A 21,808-nucleotide genomic window follows, 5' to 3' on the forward strand; every position below is an offset into this window, starting at 1 on the left:
CAACTAAAAAGCTTGTGTAATTAATCAGACAATAAATGTTTTATTAACTATTAACTTTTTTTATTAATTAAAATAGGACACCCCCTACTCGCTTCGCTCGCCCACCCCAATGTGTGGTTTACCAGATATAAAATGCAATACGATTTATTTTTTGTATAGCTCAAAATCACAAAAGAAGTGCCGCAATGGGCTTTAATAGGCCTTGCCTCCTGATTGCCCCCCAGCCTTGACCCTCCAAGACCACCAGAAAAAACTCCCCAAAAAAATCCTAGTAGAGAAAAAATGGAAGAAACCTTGGGAAAGGGAGTTCAAAGAGAGACCCCTTTCCAGGTAGGTTGAGCGTGCAGTGGGCATCAAAAAGAAGGGGGTCAATACAATATAGTACAATACATAGAACAGAATAAATCCTCAATAAAGTATAAAAATAAAAATTCTAGAAGTACGGAGTAGAGTTTCACATGAGATGATATCACATAATATGATTTGTATTTGTTTTAAGTCCTGGAGAAAGCATTCATCAAGCTGCCTCCCCTATTTTGCCATTCCACATCTGAAATAGCACTAATCCGATGAAAGGACCTCTCTTTACCACGATTCCTGCAATCCTCTATCGGGGATGACTTTACCTTAGGTAGGCAATATACAATTTAAAGAGATTGTTATTTTCTTGGGAATTGCTACATATGCATTATTTTCACTTTTACTTTAAATCTTTTGTAAAAACAATACTTGTCCTTTATTTCTGGCCCCGTGCGTGGTTACATCTCTTTCTTGCCAGATGTATAATGCTGCTGGTGTTGAAGATTTGTGGGGGCGGCTGAACGCACGCTAAGGATATGCCTTTGCTGTCTTTTTGCTGCTTGCGAGCTGCCTGTTCTGCTTGTCGCATGTCGTTGTTTAAAGAGCTGGGAGCACATGATGCTTGTCTGGGTAAAGCAATCCAACAACTGCTAGGTTAGATGTCTGTGGACTTGTTTTAAATGATGGCTCATTGCCTGGTCTTGCATGACGTTGTAAAAACAATATTTCTCATTTATTACCGGCCCCAGGCATGGTTAAATTCTTTCTTGCAGGACATATAACACTGCAGGTGTTGTTCGGGGCGCTACTGTCGTGCTCCCCTTTGATCTTTTTAAAGCCTGTACAGCCGCTGTCCTTTTTGCTACTTCGTGTCTCTGCTGCTCGCGTTGTGATCGCTTGTCCGTGATTATAAATATACACCTGACCGAATTTTGTTTTCTTTGAAATTAAACTTGTCGTTGCTTTAACTGTTGCGGGTCCACAGATTCTCATAGCGTATGGTCTATTATTGTGTAAATCTACGTTTTGTGCACTGAATGATGCAAATGTGAAAAGACTTTGTTTTCTGCTCATTTCCTTTTATTTCTGACCTCACTTTGTCCTGATGATTAATTTCATTTTTATGCGCTAATGCGATCTTTTATTCATCAACGTTTCATTCATAATGTATTGCCCTTTATACGCTTTATATGCACTGAGACACCTGTATCTGTGTGTGCCGCTTCCCTTTACAATTTGATATATTTTTTTTTGCCCATTCTCTTTCGTCTTGCGGTTCTTTTATTTGTCTTTCATGATCTTAATTTGAAGATCACATATCGTCTCCTAGTCATTCATTCTATTATAAAAAAAAATGCTGTGGACAATATTAAAATAACATTTTCGATTGTACTACATGTAGATGTTTGAATACAATGTTACTGTCTGTTATACCTGCCTTGCACTCTCCACCTTGCATTTTTTTTTTTTTAACTTGCACAGCATTTTTATCAATTACTAATTAATACTGTTTTTATCAGTATGCTGCTGCTGGAAAATGTGAATTTCCCCTTGGGGATTAATAAAGTATCTATCTATCTATTTCTCTCTCTACATGGTCTTTATTATTTTCAGTGAACAATTTTACATACATTATTTGATGCAATAGGTAGATGACAGAAAAACATCTATTAAGAAGTTTGCAAGTAGGGTGCCCTGCAGTGATGAATCAGATTAAATCAGTTAAATTTTAGTGCACTGTACTACAACAACAACAGCTGGTACTTGGTACAAGTGCAACTGAATGCCTTTCATGAAGGCCTGAGCAGTATATCAAGTAACACAAAATGAACAATATTTTTAAATGCATCATTTGAAAATAAAATTGTTGTGATATATTCATTTAATATTAACTATAGTGCTCTGGCACCTGCTCACTTCGCTCACCAAACCCAAGGGGGACATTACATGAATGATATCAGTGACAAAAAGGTACTTTTCTATTATTGTAACACAAATCGGTGGGGCGACTGACCCGGTTACTTAATTTTTGGATTTTAAATTATTAGACTGGCCTACCCCAACCACAAATACTAACTTTAAAGTTAGGTGGGGTGGAGCATAGTTACCTATAGGTCTCTAATGTTAATGTCCCCTTTGGGTGCCTAATCTTAAAAATGATCAGGGCTGCGGAGTCGGTAGATAAATGCTCCGACTCCGTCTCCTCAGTTTCTAAATCTTCCGACTCCGATTCCTCGACTCAGACTCCTCTGTATGTATATACTATGCTAATGTATTTTCTACATCCATTGAAGGAAAGGAAGGCACCATACATGTCATTTCACCACAGAACTACTGGCTAGGAAGCCATCACTCTACTATAATGCCAGATTAAAGACAAACACAATGAGAACAAGATTTTTTTTTTTTTTTTTTTTTTGATTTTTTTAAACAAGTGTCTGGATAGTAATAGCAGGCATACAAATCAGGAACAGGAAATTAGTTCAAAAATACAAACCACATTCTTTGGTAGTTTTAACTTTTAAAACAAAAAAAAGCTTAACTATATGAACTAAAAACAATATCTGGAAAACCTATATTAAACTTGGAATACAGTTATAGTTAAAAGAAAGGAAATAAATATGGCAGCCTCCATATTCCTCTGACCTCGGGTTCCCTTTAAATGCAATCTAAAATCAGTGTAGCGCATAGCGAAGGGGATCCGACGGAGCTGAGAACACACCAGATGATTTTTCAGGCGTTTGACGCGTGATGACTCGTTGAACGGCCGAAAAATCGGCAGTGCATCTGTAAATGTATGGGGGGCTTTAGGCTAGGTTCACAGTTCCCTGTAACAGTGGAACATGACACAATGGAAAGCGGTGCCGCACCTTACCTGTGCATTACATCCCATATAGTGACGCATACAGTCAATGAAAAGCATGCTTCATGGTTACTTGACATGTTCGTTTTGTGGTAACATTATGCACTGCATGCATTGGGCTTTATTCTTACAGCAGAGAAGTAGTTCATTATGACTGTTTGTGAATTGGGACATTTCAACTTACTTTTTTAATTCCCATTTAAATTTAGTAGGAGTCGGAGTCGGTTAACTTTTTGCCGACTCCGACGCCCTGAAAATGATAATATGATGTGCATCACGATAATAGAAAAGTACCGAAAATAATATTTTGTAATGCAGTTTGCATCTATTGCAATGTAAAACAATTTTAAACTGCTTTAAGTTGCTAAGGAATTTAAAGTGATTTTACATTAATAATACTTAATTTGTGCGAGCCATCTGATTTGTAACAAGGTGGTAGTGTGATGGTTTTGACAAATACTATTGGTTATTTTTATGTTAAAACTGGCACTCTACTTCTAAACCACCTTGACAGTACACATCTGTAAGTAATACTGGATGCTTCAGAAAGACAAAATTCAGTTGCTGATTAAACAGGGGCAAAATTAAACTGACAAAATATGCAATCTAAAACAAGTTAAGACATATAGAATCTTCACCTGTATTATCTTTCATTTGCAAATCTTTCAATTATAAAAAAAAAATCTTGGGAGGCAGACTAGGGAGACGAGACGTGATCTTCTCCGAAGACAATTTGATGTCCCGCGAGACAAGGCAGTAAGCCAACATTTAAAACAAGTTCACATACATCTAACCTAGCAGTTGTTGGAATGCTTTTGGCAGACACACTTCATGTGCTCCCAGCTTTTAAAACAATGGCAAGCAACAAGCAGAACACACAACTCGCCAGCAGTAGCAAGCCAGCAGCACACTTCTCCCTAATGTGTGTTCAGCCCCACCACACCCCCCATGCAAGTGGCAGAGATGCAAAGCGGCAAAAGGTCAGCTGCTGTAGCAGCAACAACAACAACAAGCCAACAGATAATCTGACCGCTTCTCCTTAGCGTGCGTTCAACTGTGCCCCCTTCAGAACGCAAGCAGCGTTATATATCCTTCAAGAAAGGGATTTAACCACACCCAGGGCCGGAAATAAAGGACAAGTATTGTTTTTACAAAAGATTTAAAGTAAAAGTGAAAATAATGTATATGTAACAATTCCTATGAAAATCTCTTTAAATTATATATCCAGTAAACTAAACCCGGGGGTGGAAGAGCGAAGCCCCCTAGTCTTTAAAAATATTCAATGGCCAGACCCATTACAACAACAGTAAGAAAAGGAAACTAGGAAGGGCAGCCAGGTATAGTTATGATATAGTTCCCCAGTTCACAAAAAAACATGCCAAACAGCTTAAATCTATAAGTTATTTTTCTTAAATGATCAAGATATATTTAACATGTGCATTATTGGCTCCTGGTTTTAATCTGGATTCATACAGTCCTCTCCAAAAAAACAAAAAGTATTGAAACAACAAGGCAAATTAATTTGTGCTGTGCATTGAAGACATCAGTGTGTAAGACCAAATGATGAATATGAGAAGAGAGACCAGTTTCAGCTTTTATTCTCTAGTATTACATCTAGATATGTTAAGCAACCTAACACATTTTGTATAAAACCACCCAGTTTTTCAAGTGAGTAAAAAGTACTGGAAAATGACAAGCAAGGTGCGTTTGTTGTCTAGGTGTTTCATATACGAGGATGAGTCAAAAATTATCTGCACTCCCACTTTAGAATTTATTTTAATCAACTTTCAGAAAAGACAAATATATAATTTTTCAACATAATCTCTCTGCTTTTAAATAAACTTGTCAACAAGCTTTCGTATTTCTTTATTAAAAAATATGTTTTAGGCTGAGCTGTGAGCCACAAATGCACCACTGTCTTCACCTCTTCATCACAAATGAATCTTTTTCCTCATAGGGCTTCTTTCAAAACCCAAGTTTGTCATGGATTATTGCATAGGTAGAGCCATGGTTGATTTGCAAATGATTTGCCACATCATCTACTGTCACTCGTCTATTTGAAAGAATAATTTTACGTGCTCACTCAATGTTTTCATCAGACTTGGACAGGCGTCCAGCTCCATCTTCATGGCTGACACTTGTGCGACCCTCCTTGAATTTCTCAATCCATTCATTTACACTTATTCACAACAAAACACTTTCTCCATATTGTACACAAAGGCTTTGATAAATATCGGCACCAGGCATACCCTCAGACTACAATAAACGAATCACTGCACGTTTTTCTTCTTATGTACAAATCACAAGTGGGGCAGCCATTGCTCCTCGCAATGCAGTTACAAATGATCTGACGTAACATGTTCACATCTGCACAGCAGTGACTGGGGAGACAAGGATCTTATATGCAAAATGCTGATAAGACAGTGCTGCCAACAGAGGTTTTAATATAACTGGAGTGCGGATCATTTTTGACTCACCCTCATAAGATTAATTGTTACATTATTAAGTAGCCCTGGATATCTCAGTTTATGCATGCATGTCTCGCACCTGCGGCCCCGTTCATAAGTCGTAGGTCAAATGTCCACAACTTAGGGACTACCTGTAATTGAAGGTTTGGTACTGGCCAGGTCAATTACTACATCTTAACCCTTTTGAACATGCATTTCACTTCCTGATAAGAAGACTGAAGGAAAAAAACACACAAAACAGACAACTAAAAGATGCTGTAGTAAAAGCCTGGAAGGGCATAACCAATGAAGAAACAAGAAATCTGGTAGAATCTATGGGTCATAGGCTTGATATAGTTATTGGCTTTGCTGTTCCAATACTTTTGGAGTGGACTATATGTAACTCTATACAATTTGTAAATGTAAAGTATTGGAAAGGCTTTTTATTTCGTATCAAATCACATTAAAAATATCTGGTACATAAATGGAAAATTTAAAAAAAACACACTCGCACAAAAACTTTCAATAACGTGTTAAAAATTGCCAAATGCAATATTAGGGAGGGGAATAAACAGATATCACATTTAGCTATGTCTAGTAATAATTCAGTAAATACCTATGGCTCTGCGCCTGCAATCAAAGCAAAAGCAAAGGGGACAGAAGGCGAAGTAAGTTGTTTTGTTAACATAAAACTGAACCCACTCATACACACTGGTTCCAATTTGAAATCATCAATTAACGTAGCCAGCACATCTTTGGGGAAATAAGATTAGTACTAATGAAAACATTCACCACTGCAATATAAGGGAGATACACGTGTCTTGAATGTGTCACTATAAATATTGGAGGCTATGCTCAGTTAGGTCTGCAAAAAAGGAGGTGTTCACATGGGATTAGGTAAAATCCCAAAATTAAAACGCACACTACATACCCGAGTGCGGAAGGTGAGTCAGCTTTTATTTACTACAGCAGCTCACATTTTTAATTAGAAAAAGAACAGATAAAGAAAAACACTGCCCTCGTTGCTTACTTAAAAATAGGTTTGATAGCTAAAGAGTGAAATGTGTCAACTTGTTAATAAGCATGTTAGTGTTACATCTTCTTAATAAACATGAATTGTGATTTATAATTATGGAAAGAATTTTTATTTTCTTTTATAATGTGTATTATAAACATTCTTCACATGTTTTATTAGTTTAAAAAAAAGTAGGTTTTAAAGGGTTTTTATTTATTTATTTTATTTATTTTTAGCTTTTGTTTTTACAGCCACTGAAAAACAGACCTACAGAATTAAACTAATAATTAACTATTAATAAAAAATAAAAAGAAATAAACATTTGAAATACATCAGTCTGTGTGTAATGAATGAATCCAATATACAAGTTTCACTTTTTGAATAGAATTACTGAAATAAATCAACTTTGTCATGATATTCAAATTTTATGACCGGCACCTGTATATACATTTTCTGTCAAATCAAGGAGCTCTAAAATGAAGTCAAAAACAAACAGAACACACTAGCACTAAAAACAATATAATGGAAAAAGTAAAACGGTCTGTGTATTAAAATAAAAACCAAGCAAGCAATGTAGCAGACAACAAACCTCCCTCAAATCCAGCTTCAAACTGAAAGGTAGAATTAACAGAACACTACTAAGTCAGTTAGCAATTAATTTGAACAATTTACATAAATGGACATTGTTGTGGTGAACTAGTCAGCACTGCTGTCTCAGAGATCCAGAGACTTCTGTTTAAATAGTTGACACATGTATTCTTGAGTAATTAGATTTGATATGACAGCCTGTTACAGTGGTGTGAAAAACTATTTGCCCCTTCCAGATTTGATCTTTTGCATGTTTGTCACACAAAATGTTTCTGATCATCAAACACATTTAACCATTAGTCAAATATAACACAAGTTATAAATAAATTTTTATTATTTAGGGAGAAAAAAAAATCCAAACCTACATGGCCCTGTGTGAAAACGTAATTGCCCCCTGAACCTAATAACTGGTTGGGCCACCCTTAGCCGCAATAATTGCATTCAAACGTTTGCGATAACTTGCAATGAGTCTTTTACAGCGCTCTGGAGGAATTTTGGCCCACTCATCTTTGCAGAATTGTTGTAATTCAGCTTTATTTGAGGGTTTGCTAGCATGAACCGCCTTTTTAAGGTCATGCCATAGCATCACAATTGGATTCAGGTCAGGACTTTGACTAGGCCACTCCAAAGTCTTCATTTTGTTTTTCTTCAGCCATTCAGAGGTGGATTTGCTGGTGTGTTTTGGGTCATTGTCCTGTTGCAGCACCCAAGATCGCTTCAGCTTGAGTTGACGAACAGATGGCAGGACATTCTCCTTCAAGATTTTTTGGTAGACAGTAGAATTCATGATTCCATCTATCACAGCAAGCCTTCCAGGTCCTGAAGCAGCAAAACAACCCCAGACCATCACACTACCACCACCATATTTTACTGTTGGTATGATGTTCTTTTTCTGAAATGCTGTGTTCCTTTTAGGCCAGATGTAACAGGACATTTGCCTTCCAAAAAGTTCAACTTTTGTCTCATCAGTCCACAAGGTATTTTCCCAAAAGTCTTGGCAATCATTGAGATGTTTCTTAGCAAAATTGAGACGAGCCCTAATGTTCTTTTGCTTAACAGTGGTTTGCGTCTTGGAAATCTGCCATGCAGGACGTTTTTGCCCAGTCTCTTTCTTATGGTGGAGTCGTGAACACTGACCTTAATTGAGGCAAGTGAGGCCTGCAGTTCTTTAGACGTTGTCCTGGGGTCTTCTGTGACCTCTCGGATGAGTCGTCTCTGAGCTCTTGGGGTAATTTTGGTTGGTCGGTCGGCCGGCCACTCCTGGGAAGGTTCACCACTGTTCCATGTTTTTGCCATTTGTGGATAATGGCTCTCACTGTGGTTCGCTGGAGTCCCAAAGCTTTAGAAATGGCTTTATAACCTTTACCAGACTGATAGATCTCAATTACTTCTGTTCTCATTTGTTCCTGAATTTCTTTGGATCTTGGCATGACGTCTAGCTTTTGAGGTGCTTTTGGTCTACTTCTCTGTGTCAGGCAGCTCCTATTTAAGTGATTTCTTCATTGAAAGGCCTGGGGGTGGCTACGGAAATTGAACTCAGGTGTGATACACCACAGTTAGGTTATTTTTTACAAGGGGGCAATTACTTTTTCACACAGGGCCCGGGCCATGTAGGTTTGGATTTTTTTTTCTCCCTAAATAATAAAAACCATCATTTAAAAACTGCATTTTGTGTTTACTTGTGTTATATTTGACTAATGGTTAAATGTGTTTGATGATCAGAAACATTTTGTGTGACAAACATGCAAAAGAATAAGAAATCAAAAAGGGGGCAAATAGTTTTTCACACCACTGTATATGCATATAGGTTATAGTTAATATTCCTGTATGAAGTTTGTGAATCTACAGCAGATATAAAACCACCCACTGCCAAAATCACAGATTTTGTGTAATGAAAAAATGAATCCAAGATAAATCTGTCAGAAGTTAATTAACTTTTATCACAAAATTGCAATATATACAAGGAATGTGAAAACAAGCCAAAAACTGTTTAGAAAAAAAAAAATCATACAAAATTACCTGGTTACATTAGTGTGCACCCCCTCAACTAATACTTAGTTGAAGGACTTTTTGATTTTTTTACAGCACTCAGTCTTTTTGGGTAAGAGTCTATCAGCGTATCTGGTCTTGGCAAGGTTTGCCAACTCCTCCTTGCAAAAAAAATTCCAGATCAGGTCAAATTATGAAATTACATAATTAAATTTCCCGTGCACAGCTCTCTTCAGGTCACTCCATAGATTTTCAGTTAGAAAAAGGTCTAGTCTCTAGCAGGGCCAACCAAGAACATTGATCCTGCTTTGATGAAGCCATTGCTTTTGTTAATTTTGATGTATGCTTTGGGTCACTGCCATGCTGAAAGGTGAAGTTCCCCTTCATCTTCAGCTTCATAGCAGATGCCTGAAGGTTTTGTTCCAAAGTAAACTGATACGTGGAGCTATTCATGATTTCATCCATCTTAACTAAAGGCCTAGTTCCAGCTGAGGAATGCTGCCTCCATCATGCTTCACTGAGGGTATGGTGTTATCTTGATAATGTGCCGTTTTATTTTTATGGCATACCTATTAGAATAATGGCTAAATAGTTCCACCTTGGCCTCATCAGACCATAGTACATTTTCCCACATGGCTGTATGAGAGAGGGTATACCTTTTTGCAAAGTTTAGCCAGGCTTGGATGTTTTTCTTTGTGAGAAAATATTTTTGTCTTACTACTTATAAAAACAGGAAAATCCTGCAGCTCCTTTAATGTTGCTGTAGGCCACTTGGTAGGCTCCCTGACCAGTATGTTCCTGGTCTTCTCATCAATCTTGGATGGATGTCCGATGTCCATATCTTGGTAAAGCCAGATTTTCTCCACTTTTTGGCGACTGTTTTCACTGTGCTCCATGGGATGTTTAATGCTTTGGATACTTTTTTTGAACCCCTGTCCTGATTGATGTCTTCTAATGATGAAATACCACTCATGCTTTAAAAGCTCTTTGTGGACCATTGCTTTGAGTATGAGGATATCAGAATAATCCTACAGGAACAGACAAACTTTATCTGAGCTCAATCAGAGCCACTTTATTTGATGTCAGGTATATACTATACAAGATGAGATTTACTGTGATTGACTGTGAATGCAGCCACATCCTTGATTATTAAAGGGTGTGCACTCTAATGCAACCAGGTTTTTGCATTATTTTTTTCTCTTTTTTCACTAAACAGATTTGTTTACACCTTCTTTGTATAGATTGCAATTGTGCAATAAAGGTGGAACAAGTTCCGGCAGGATATATCTTGATATTTTTTTTTAATTACAAAAAAATCTGCAATTTTAACAGGGGTGTGTAGACTCTTTATATTTAATGTATTAAATGTGCACATTTTCTCTGTGCCTATAATTCTTTATCTGGGTACTCAGGTTTCCTTCTACATTCCAAGGACATGTGAGTTAGGCTGACTCATAATTCTAAATTTGACTACTGTCAGAAAGTGTGCTAGGAGTGCACAAACCGCTTAGAATTAAGGCCAAAAAGTTCTATCTTGGTCTCATCAGACCAGAGAATCTTATTTCTCACCATCTCAGAGTCCTTCAGGTGTCTTTTAGCAAACTCCATGCGGGCTGTCATGTGTCTTGCACTGAGGAGAGGCTTCCAACAGGCCACTCTGCCATAAAGCCCTGACTGGTGGAGGGCTGCAGTGATGGTTGACTTTCTACAACTTTCTCCCATCTCCTGACTGCATCTCTGAGCTCAGCCAAAGTGATCTTTGGGTTCTTGTTTACCTCTCTCACCAAGGCTCTTCTCCCCCGGTAGCTCAGCTTGGCCGGACGGCCAGCTCCAGGAAGGGTTCTGGTCGTCCCAAACGTCTTCCGTTTAAGAATTATGGAGGCCACTGTGCTCTTGGGAACCTTAAGTGCAGCAGAATTTTTTTTGCAACCTTGGCCAGATCTGTGCCTTGCCACAATTCTGTCTCCAAGCTCTTCGGGCAGCTCCTTTGACCTCATGATTCTCATTTGCTCTGACATGCATTGTGAGCTGTAAGGTCTTATATAGACAGGTGTGTGGCTTTCCTAATCAAGTCCAATCAGTATAATCAAACACAGCTGGACTCAAATGAAGGTGATCTCAAGGATGATCAGAAGAAATGGAAAGCACCGGAGTTAAATATATGAGTGTCACAGCAAAGGGTCGGAATACTTAGGACCATGTGATATTTCAGCTTTTCTTTTTTAATAAATCTGCAACAATTTCAAAAATTCTTTTTTTTTGTCTGTCAATATGGGGTGCTGTGTGTACATTAATGAGGAAAAAAATTAATTTAAATGATTTTAGCAAATTGCTGCAATATAACAGAGTGAAAAATTGAAAGGGGTCTGAATACTTTCCGTACCCACTGTATATATATGCTTTCCTGTTTAATTAGTGTAGTTTTGAAATAATTCAGTTACATCAGATAAGCAAGATGTACTTAATAGCAACATTTGGTGTAACCAATTTTGAGTGTGAGCGATATCAATTGTAGATATAGATAACTAAACATCAAAATGTTTACAACATAAAACTGTGATACGCAATCATTTAACTGGCTGACCATTTATCCCAAATTAAATAATACAGTAAGTAGTTCTGTGAACTTAAAAAAAATTCTGATGCAGCTAACAATTCATAAGTGGTAATGTAGGTTGAGGAATTTTGCATATCATTCACATACGTTACAACATCATTGTAATTGTTGCCATTTGTGTTATATGAGAAAATTTGGTATCAATCCCACTGTCGCATGACAAAGTGGATAATTAGATGTCAAATTTCTAAACCTAACACATCTGTACTGTATTCATACAATGATAATACAATAAAGTAAACAATTGCCATTCACATTTACATGTATTATACATTGTGGAACTGGTACGTTATCAATGAAAAGGGGTTCCATTCTAATTGATCAAAACCAATGTAAATCTTGAAACAAATGTTGTATATGGAAATAGTTTATTTTTCCAGCAGAACTTCCCTTCTTCCTTCCACTTCACAGCTTCATTTGCACAGCACAAGTCAATGCTATGTCTTTTTCCTGACTAAGACATCTCCCATTCTTCACTCATCATTCCACAATATTAGTCAAGTACATACTACTATGTACGCCTACACTACTAATTACTTCTGCTAGAGACCTTAATTTGCTTACACTAATACACCTTAAACAGGCTGCTGAAAGGTTGTTATTCTTTGCCGTTCAGCATCTGTCTGCATTGCATAGCATATTAGCATAGTGTACTCAGTAGAGTATCATTATCAACAAATATGGACAGATAAAATTAACATGGGTCAGCTAATTATTTTTTTTGTAATCTCGTCAAATTTCAAACAAATCAGTTAAAGCATTTTTTCTGATTTTAAGGTATTTAATTTTTCCATTGCGGAATGGAGTTTACGCCTAAACATTAATATGTATGTCTATCCCTAGCAGTAACCTAATGCCCTAGATGTACCATCCTCACAAATTTCAGCTTTTAAACTACTAGGGGGTTCTGCCCCCTATTTGCTTCGTTCGTCAACCCCCATGTTTGGTTAATCGGATATACAATTTTAAAAGCTTTTTTTTTTTTTCTTTGGAATTCTATCCATTTCATTATTTGCACTTTTACTTTAGGTTCAGTAAAACAATATTTGGAATTACCTTTTCTTCAAGATCTCACTGAATTTGGATTCCGCTTATGGAGATACCTTGTGTCAACGCAACATAAAACTGCCCGTGAGTGAATATCGTTTCTTTTCCTCTAATAAATAATCTGACTTTTTCTAATGTTTGTCCCTGTGATTTGTTAAGTGTCATAGCAAAAGCTATATTCACTGGAAACTGTAAACATTTTAATACAAATGGCATATCAAGATCTCCTTTGGTGTCTAATGTTATTCGCGGAATATATACATTACCTTTCTTGTCACCTGTTAAAATTTGCGTCGCTTCTCCGTAATCATAAATATACACCTGACTGAATTGTGTTTTCTTCTAAATTAAACTTGTTATTGCTTTAACTGTTGCGGGACCACAAATTCTCATAGCGTATGGTCCATTATTATGAAAATCTACATTTTGAGTATTGAATGATGCAAAGGCGAAAAGATTATTGTAGACTCATATATTTTGCCTGTATTGTTTATGGACTCTGTGGTGGGCTGGCACCCTGCCTGGGATTTGTTCCTGACTTGCACCCTGTGCTGGCTAGGATTGGGTCAAGCAGACCCCCGTGAGCCTGTTTTCGGGTATAGCAGGTTGGGAAATGACTGACTGACTGTTTATGGATTTCACTTTCCCCAAACATCAAATTTTTTAATTCTCTTGGATACGCCTCCTCATTGTGTAGAAACACTACTTTTCCCTGATGGCAACACAAAGTAGACGATCTACAATCTCTGACTTCAAAGCCTTACAATATATCCATACTTCTGATATATCACCTATGTCCATATTTGTCTTTCTGTTATTTCATCGAGTAGTAATTTCTCTGTGAGTGCTAATGCAATCTTTCCTATCTTTTTTTGATTCTTCCTAATTTTTCTGCTTTTATATTCTGTAACTTGCTCTGCATGTATATCGCGCTGACATTTTTTTGTGTCTTTTGTAATCCACTATTTTCATAATCTCTAACCTGCTCTGCATGTCCTTCGCCCCCTAGTTTTTGAACCTCTTTATGACGTTTTACTTTGTTTTCTACTCTTTGTCTTTTATGTCTGACCTTGATTTGTCCTACTATTTTTTCAATTACACCTGGACCGTGATGATTATTTTCCCTTTTTTTGAGTAATTTCCGTTTGTTTGCGCTAATGCGATCTTTACTATCTTTTTTTTTTATACTTTCAAATTTTACTGCTTTCATATTCTTTAGCTTTCTCTGCATGTGTATCGTGCCATCGTGTTTTTTTTTTTTTTGTTCCTTTCGAATTCCACTGCTTTCATAATCTCGTCTGCATTTTTCTCTCTCCAACGCTTTTGGGACTCTTCTCTGCGCTGCTCTTTCTTCTTCACTTAGTCGTTGATGTTTCATCTAGAATGTATTGTCCTTATACGCTTTATACAAGCCGAGAGCACAAGATCTGTGTCTGCTAAAAGCCTTTAGACGACAGAGTTTTGATGACCATGGTCTTATTTGAAAATGGTTGTAAGTAATGCGTGACTTGGAAGAATCTCATGTTCCACGTTCCCACAAGACAGTCCTAGGACAATCTTTTGGCAACAAGTCTCATGTTTAAGGTCCCCGCGAGATGCTCTGTGGCCAATCTCTTTCGTCTTGCGGGTCTTTAAAATGTCTTCGAAGAAGATCATGTCTCGTCTCCCTGGTTTCCTTTCCAATATTTTTTTTTTTTTTATAATAGAAATGAAAAATTGTTTCTATTGATGAGTCAGTCAACCTTGCATTATGAAGAGCAGTTATGACTATTGCTCTGCAATAGTGCTGAATAAATTAATATGCTAACTGCATTCTTGTTACTATAAAACAAGTCATATACAAAAATCTACATTTAAATCACTATCCCATTATGGGTCAAAAAATATCTTGCAAAAAAAATTTTTTCCAAACTCTAACAACCTTGCTTCAATCCCTGGTTAATCTATGTCTTCCATCTAAAAATTTACAGGACTAACTTCAACAGCCAAACACAAAGAATGAATACATTAATCAACAAATCTATCTATATCTATATCTAAAAAAGTCAATGTGTGTATGTATGTATGTTCCAGCATCACGCCCGAGCGGCTGGAGCGATTTTCATGAAACTTGGTACATGTTTCTCAATGGTTGACTAAAAATACTGTAGGGTGAAATCAGCCCTAACCCACCCCCTTCTGGGTAGGGAGGAGGGGTGATCTTACAATTATGTATGCATGTTATCATTCAGTTGACGCTCAGAATGACCACTAGAGGGCGAACTGGAGGTGAATGATAGCATCTATACATATAATTCACTAAGAGCACATAAGACAGAGAGCCCCGCCCACCAACTCTAACAGAGCCCCGCCCACCAACTGTAAGACCATGGGATACGCTCAACAGAGCCCCGCCCGCCAACTCTAACCCTCCTCCCACGTCATGGGATATGCATGACAGAGCCCCGCCCGCCAACTCTAACCCTCCTCCCGCGTCCACCATCGCTTTTGAAGCATGTGCACTGCCTGCTCATGTGCCCGCACGCAACAACTCACCAAACACAGCCTCAGTCGCTTTCGTCTGTACTACAATCCACATGCACCTCTGAGCCACGTTGACTTTTCATTGTTCCTTTCGGTTTCCGGCTGCTTTTCTATCTATATATATAATTCACTAAGGGCACGCAAGACGCACACAAGAAAGAGAGCCACGCCCGCCAACTCACAAAACCCCACCCGCCAACTCTAACAGAGCCCTGCACACGAACTGTAAGACCATGGGATACGCACGACAGAGCCAGGCCCGCCAACTCACAGAGCCCCACCCGCCAACTCCAACCCTCCTCCCACGTCATGGGATACACACAACAGAGCCCCGCCCGCCAACTGTAACCCTTCTCCCTTGTCCACCATCGCTCTCGAGGCATGTGCACTGCCTGCTCATGTGCCCGCACGCAACAACTCGCCAAACACATCCTCACTCGCTTTGGTCTGTGCTACAGTCCACATGCAGCTGTGAGCCACATTGACTGTTCATTTGCCTACCATGGCCACCGCCTCAAATGAAGTAACTTTCACCAGCGTTGACTCCATTGTCACAGACGATCCTGCAGATCAACTTTCATTCCCCGAAGAATTTAATAGTCTGTTGTGCTGTTTCATTAAAAAGAATGCAAAGTGCCATTTCATTGTTTGTTTTGTTGTAGCTGTTGCTACTTACAGCAAAAAAAAAAAAAAACAATAACCTAAAAATCCAAATCAAGGAAAAATAAAATGGTGAAAACCAAAAGTCAAAAAAATAAAATGGATTTTGTGCAAAAATAAAACTAATTCAATAGGGAATATATGTGTTCAGTTTTTTGCCATTTTTCTTATTTTCTTCCATCCATTTTTTCTATTAATACTCCATTGCTTCCCCAAATTATTCTGCTCCAAGCCTTTCATCACTTCATTTATATTATCCAGCAGAGGATATTTGTTTTATGGAAATCTCCAGTAAAACTTGCTTTTGCCTTTTACTGAAAATCCTGATCATACTTTTCTTTCTATATAGGAATGTTATTTTTAATTTGACTCTTCTGGAGTTCTATGCAGCAAGGAACAAGTTCAGATATGGCCCAAAAAAATTTAAAATGTAGATTGGGTCCAGGCAAAAACAATAATTGAATAATAAAATACTACTATATTTATTTTTAATAAAATGTTCTCTGTTCTTTTAAGACTCCAGCAGCCATGTTTTTATGTCTTCTAGCAGCCATGTTTTTATGTCTTCTAACAGTACCTACAGAGCAGAGAGGATTTACAAATAGGAAATCCACTCAAATATTTGGCTTGACTTTATTAAATTCATTCTAAAATGATATAACCTGAGGTAGAGGAAAAGAGATAATGAATAGAGGTAGGACGAAGGTTAGTCATTTTGGAAAAACGTATTACCTAAGCTCAGAGTTCTAATATATAGAATGTTTTTTGGAAGCAAGTGGATAGGAAAGCATACAAAACAGCATGGGCAACAAATTGAGGTTTCAGTAGTGTACTGCGTGTGCAGTCAGGTCATGCAGGAAAACCAGCACTACTCAAATACAAGTAAAGTACACAGTGAACAGTGAGTACAAGACACCAAAACATACCATACCATGGAAGTGACAGGAAATAAAAGTACAGAGTTTCACAGAATGCTCATTTTAACAAAACCAGAGAGTGAGGTAATTTATGTAGATACTGACAACCAGTCCTTCAATGTGAATGATAGCTGTCACTTAAAACTTTGAATAGTATAGTAGACATTTTTTAATAAGGAACTGCATGTACAATTCAGGAAAAATGTTTTGGTTTTAAATATTGTCAGCATAATGTATACATTTTTCGATGCAAATCAGAAAACTTTGTAAGCCATCTTCATTGCCATTCTAAAACATAGATAAAAGAATGCTGTTTTCATAGCAGTTGTTCTCTTATATGGAGGCTAATGGAAAATAACTGCAGACTTTAGTGCATCTGTTGCTGCACAACTTTAAATACAATGTTTATAGAAAAAAAAAAATCATCAAATTCACAAACAGCTATTCTGAAGCTCTGTGACTTTTTTTAAAACTTGATATGATATACTTTATTAATCCTTAAAGGGAAAGTCTTGAGTTTGTTCTTAATAATACATAAGTGCAAGTTTGGGTTGAGTCATTAATTAAGAATTATTTGCTGGTCGTAGTTCAGACACAGTTCTTAAAAATGAAATGAACACAAGACTCGACTCCATTTGCAACTTCCTGAATACCTTTAATCTTATACAAGAGTGGCTACAGCTCTCTGTGTGTCTACCATTTGTCTGGTTGATATCTGATGCTAACATTACATTACTTACTCTCCAAAGAAGCTCAGGTAACATTATATAATATGCCTTTAGGAATTTTTTTTTCCCTTGCAAGAAAGCAAGACTTCTTGTCTGGTCAATTTTATTGGCTAAAGAAAAAGTACTTTACAATTTGGTATAGTATTTATATATGGTAATAAGATTCATAATCATAATTCAAATTACTACTAAATGTTCTATTCAAAATTTTGTACAGTGTAAAAGATGGCTGACAGCCTTAACCTGCCGGGATGCCCATGAAATGGAAGGACCAGGGGAGTGTGTGCACAGGGTATTATCTCTCTCTGACTGCTATATGGCAGCCCCCGGGTTACAGTGGGCCTCGGATTCCCACAGGGCAGCACTGGACATGAAGTTCATAAACTCAGATCTGTTGGGTTCTGTGGAGCCGACAGGGGGTGCTGCAGAGACTATGGAGCCCTATAGCTTGAGGTTTCTGTCTCACCCAAAAGAGCTTATGGACCACATGTGTGGGAAGATCGCAAGGTCTCCCAGGTGGGAGATAAAAGGAGCTGCCTACCTCACATTGAGGAGCCAGAGTCGTGGAAAAAGAGGGATGAAGTATGTTGAAAGAGGAGTAAAGGAGAGACAGAGAAGACTAAGAGTGTTGTGCACTACTTTGTGTTTTTGTAACTGTGCTGTGCAAGTGGGGAAACTATTGGGAAGAGTTTCCAACAGCTGAATAAAAAACTGTGTTCCGCTGGATTGTGCCTCATGTTTGTCTTTGTAGAGTTTGGGGAGCAGATTCACCCCCTAGTGGCCACAACAGTATGTATAAAAGATTTCTACTTTTAAAGTTTGTTACTGTCATGGCTTTGACAAAATTAAAACAGACTTTAGAAACGCCAAAAACATAACTGGAGCTCAAGACAGTCATTCAAGTCAAAATGTTGTAGATAAAGAGAATAAAAAAAACATTTAAATTTAAAATAAGTGATTTTAGTTTCACATAATCGATATAATAATGAAATGAGGTAAATATAAAGGGAGCAACGACAGATCTATATGTTACTGATAACATCTAGTGTTTAGAAAAGTAGAAACATTCTCTTTATTCCTTTACTACTCTACTTTTTAATACTGTACATAAATACAGAATTTAGATGAAACTTGACTGGTAAGGATTTCTCCTGCACTTCAACTCCCCTCCAAGTTAGTCAATTACATACCAGACAGAAGCACACCAGCCGAGTCCAAAAGCCAATCAACTGTCTCCAGTAACAGGATTCATTAACATTGACTAATTTCAAGAAATGATTATTTTTATAAAGTATCTTAGGTGAGAATCCCTTGTTAGCCTAAACCTGTACTGCTAGATTGGACAGATTAAATAACCAAATGACAGGTAACATTACCCTGGCTCTCCTACAAGGCAGGAAATCTAAAACTTGAACAGAGTATGAGGGCACTTCATTGTATGTTAAGGGATAAGTAACAACAATATATTTTGCAGCATATTTCTGAAACAAAAAATGTAATTTCAATCAACATTCCTATTACTTCAAATCACTATTTTACAAACTGAATATTGCTGATTTAAATGTTAAAAATGACATCATAAAATGTATTAGCCAAAAACTATTTACGAAACCAGCTCAGTTTTTTGCAAGGATAGGAAAAAAAACAACATATCATTTGTGAAAATATGGGCCTTTCAAAATATCTTCACCTAAAGTGAGGCTTGTTAACAGTTTCATAAATCTACATTTATGCATACAGCACCTGCCCAGCTACAACCAGGACAAACAGCAAAGCCTGAAGCAGCTGCAGCAGGATATGCAGTAGTCCCTTCAGCCACAGAGATTCACATCAACAGATTTACTATACGTAACTTTCTAGTCGTTAAAGAATGCTTGTATTAAAATTTGGCACCCCAAAATAGTACACAAATTCAGGCCTTTCTTGCTCTCTTACTCATCTCTCAACTCACTGGCGTACACAAAGAGCACTGAAAGAATATCAAATGCCCATTTAAAATGCAATATGAAAATGAAAGCAGCCAGTATTATAAATGTACAATGACTTTAAACCTAAAATGCAGAGTGGCAATGGAGTATACTAAATACATACCTCTCTGAAAGTCAAGAACAAAATAATAATTGCAAAGTACTCATCTGGTTAATTGAAAAACAAATAATAAATAAAAGCATTCTGTAATTTAAGAATTCAACCCTGCCAGTGCAATCCCTTTCTGATGAAAATAACTCTGAAACCTGATATGTAAAATATACAATGATTAAAAAACCTCAATGGTACTATTTCCATTTCTGAACTTTCTGCCACAGGGTAGAAAACCGTTAAGTGAAAATTATCAAGGTGGATCAAGAGATGAATTATAAATCAAAAATGTTAGTGGATGTTCTTAACCATGATGACAAACAATCCTGAGTCAAAATGAAAATACAAAATTCAAGGTCAAAATTTCCTAACAAATACTTTGAAAACTGGGTACTCTAACATTAGCATTTACAAAAGAGTTTAAGAACATATTCACAGAGTTGAACAGTGCAAAGTCATGGTGTAAATGCTATTGTAGCAATGATGCCAAAGTTAACCCAATCATGGCAACTCCCTACCAAAATGCTGACACCCTCTAAAACAAAACGGTGTCACAAACTTTCAACATAAAAATAAATCTCAAGCCAAATGAAAGCATAAAACAAAAGTGAAACAAGATTATCTAAATTTCAAAACATTAAAAAAAAAATTACACCAGAATGTACTGATTTCTTGTGCATCAGGCACATATAAATGAAGTTCAAAGAATCCAGTACCTATCAAATCAAGTTTCTGATTTAACAATAAAACATCAAGCAAGACATTATAACAAGTTCTTTCAATTTATTTTATGTACTCACTAAGCTTCGTTATCATCAAATAAAAGTATTTTGTTTGAATGTATTAGAAAATGGGTTAAAAATTCCGGGGGTTCCATGCACATTCCAGTAAAGAAAGGATGATATAAGCAATTTGATACTTCACACCTTATGAAGACTCAGTACTGACAAATAAATGACCAGAAAAAAAATGGACTGTGATACTACCAAACAAGCATTTTTAAGGACTTTTTTATTGAAGGAATAAATCACAAACGGAAAATAAGCTTGCATTCAAACAATATATAATCAATACAATTATTAGATGTTATGCTCAACTTCATACTTTTTTTGATACACAGACCAGACAGACATAGCACACAGGGTGAACACCTGTTGGTCAGGATGTGGATGTACCCTTGTAATTTGTCCCTATTGTTTAAAGACAAGCAAATTTATGAACTAATAACAAGTATAACAAGACACGCAAAAAGCAAACATCTCTCCTTTCCAAATAACTAATTATGTTTAAATCCAGAGCACTCCAAACTTTTAAAAATTTTCTCTGCAACAAGTATAGATGTAGCATCACCTCTACAGCATTCCTGTCAACTACAGTTTCAAGATCAGCAAGTGATGCAACAATCGGCATTCCTTTTCGAAGAGTAAGCTCAGCAAAAAGGTTCCAATTCCTATGATGACAATTGAACGTATTAATTTATTTGTCAATCCATCCTTTATCAAATGGAATTATTCTGGGGCCACAAGGGATTAGAGCTTATGCTTGCTTAGCATCTGGCACAAGACAGGAAAAAGTCCTTACACCAACCTTTGCAGGATATATTCTCATAATCACACTCAATCATATAAACCTAACAAAGAGTGTTGAAATAACTTGTACATTAATGAGATGTGTCAGGAAATCTAGAGAAACACCAATACAAATAAAGGGAGAAATTTGTAAATATACAAAGATAATGCTAATGACAAAATTCAAACACCGGATTCTGGAGCTGTTCTACATTAGTATTAATCACTTTTCTATCTATCTATCTATCTATTTTCTAGTGTAGCACTCCACAATTTATCAACAGGCTGTTTATTTTATGTAGGAGATATGTGAATGTAAGATGGTAATCTAAAAATCTCCTAAAGTTGCATACAGGTACATGGAAGTAAGACATGCTATACAGCAACTCTAACATTACGATCTTGACTGAAACGTGGAAAAGATAAGGGCAAAAAAACATTCAAACAAGCATGTGAAACAAAATTCT

At 36.9% G+C, this 21,808-nt stretch overlaps 1 protein-coding gene across 2 annotated transcripts in view; it reads right to left on the reverse strand.

Moving 5' to 3' along the window:
* Positions 1-21,808, reverse strand: part of LOC120515750 (programmed cell death 6 interacting protein) — a 212,591-nt gene that overhangs the window by 172,024 nt on the left and 18,759 nt on the right. The window lies entirely within an intron of this gene.

Source organism: Polypterus senegalus, chromosome 15 (genome assembly GCF_016835505.1).
Source record: "Polypterus senegalus isolate Bchr_013 chromosome 15, ASM1683550v1, whole genome shotgun sequence".
Lineage (NCBI taxonomy): Eukaryota > Metazoa > Chordata > Cladistia > Polypteriformes > Polypteridae > Polypterus > Polypterus senegalus.